At 44.1% G+C, this 1636-nt stretch overlaps 1 long non-coding RNA gene across 1 annotated transcript; it reads left to right on the top strand.

Annotated features, from left to right (window-relative positions):
* The first annotated feature begins 50 nt into the window (after positions 1 to 50).
* LOC117319562 lies at positions 51 to 1636 on the top strand. Its single transcript, XR_004530769.1, has 2 exons — positions 51 to 99; positions 1018 to 1636. It is a non-coding gene; the product is annotated as an uncharacterized LOC117319562 (long non-coding RNA).

The following is a 1636-nucleotide window of genomic DNA, read 5'->3' as shown; positions in this document are numbered from 1 at the left end:
TTTTTCACAGCTATGGTCGTTACGGTGTCCCCTTCGATCGTAACAAACCGTCTGACTTGACCTCGGATTTCAGCTCCCATTCACAGCTCAAGCTGCAAGGTATTACCAGGATACATGTACATGAAGTATTAGCAAACCCAGTTGTTTATTGTGCCTTGATGAAAATCTGAACCAATACTCCTAAAATTCATTATGTAAAACAGCTGATATCTAAAACATTCTGTGTGTAACTGTAGACCCTAATTTAGGGAATATTGAAGAGACCAATTGTAACATTTTGGATATTAAATCTTTCTTTTCTTTCCTCACTACTCTTTCTTTCTGTGTTGTGTTTTCTTCTATAGGTGTCTCCTTGGCACTGTCCTTATATGACCCTGGTTGTTGGTGTCTCCAAGATGACACCCGTCCTCCTATGACCCTGGCTGTTGGTGTCTCCATGACACCCGTCCTCATATGACCCTGGCTTTTGGTGTCTCCTTGGCACTGTCCTCATATGACCCTGGCTGTTGGTGTCTCCATGACCCTGGCTGTTGGTGTCTCCATGACACCCGTCCTCATATGACCCTGGCTGTTGGTGTCTCCATGACACCCGTCCTCATATGACCCTGGCTCTTGGTGTCTCCATTACCACGTCCTCATATGACCCAGGCCGTTGGTCTCTCCATGACACCCGTCCTCATATGACCCAGGCTCTTGGGTGTCTCCATGACACCCGTCCTCATATGACCCAGGCCGTGGTCTCCATGACACCCGCCCTCATATGACCCTGGCTGTTGGTGTCTCTTTGACACCCGTCCTCATATGACCCAGGCCGTTGGTGTCTCCATGACACCCGTCCTCATATGACCCTGGCTGTTGTGAGGACACTGAAAACAAAAACTTGTGTTATTGACCAAGGACTATGGCTCCAGTTAAAAATTTATCCTCCATCAGTTATGTTTCTCTGTAATTTTGAATAGAGAGTTTTGTTTAGATTTGTTCAATAAAATGTTTATTTTCATTTTTTTTTTATTTCAGACCTCCAAAGGGAAAGGAGCCCTGCAGCATATCAGGGTGTAAGAACATAAAGAAGTATTCCTGTTCTCGGACTGGTGTTCCACTGTGTAGTCTCGCCTGTTACAAGAAAAACAGTCTACTACACAATCTCCCCAGTGTCAGGGCCGCTAGCTGAGTGAACATTACACTCAACTTGAATATATTGTCCAAGCTTCTCTCTGAGGGTAGCAGGGTGTCACTAGTGTCAAGACCTTCAACTTAGAGGATGTTCCAGAAAAAGCTCCCTGGAGTATTAAATTCTCAAGAGAGGCGGTGTAATACGAGCAAACACTATCATTGTATTAGTGTGAGCTTTTGGCTGGCCACTCTTGGGGAGAATGTGGCTTGAAGAAAATGACAGTCATCTGAGTGTCAGAGCCTACAGCTGAGGAAATGTGACGAAAAGCACCACCTGTTAATGCTCTGTGGTAGGCGTTCTGTATTACTGTGTTGCTGGAAAAGTGTCTCTTGATCATGATGAAGGGTGGGCAGCAATTATTAACATTATTATAACAGTACCAGTTATGGAGCTGATGGAGATTTTCTTTTTTTACAGATGTTAGCTGATGTTTTAAAATAAATCATCTCCAACACATATATA

Source organism: Pecten maximus, unplaced genomic scaffold (genome assembly GCF_902652985.1).
Source record: "Pecten maximus unplaced genomic scaffold, xPecMax1.1, whole genome shotgun sequence".
Classification (NCBI taxonomy): domain Eukaryota; kingdom Metazoa; phylum Mollusca; class Bivalvia; order Pectinida; family Pectinidae; genus Pecten; species Pecten maximus.
This window is presented reverse-complemented; position numbering and strand designations above follow the sequence as displayed.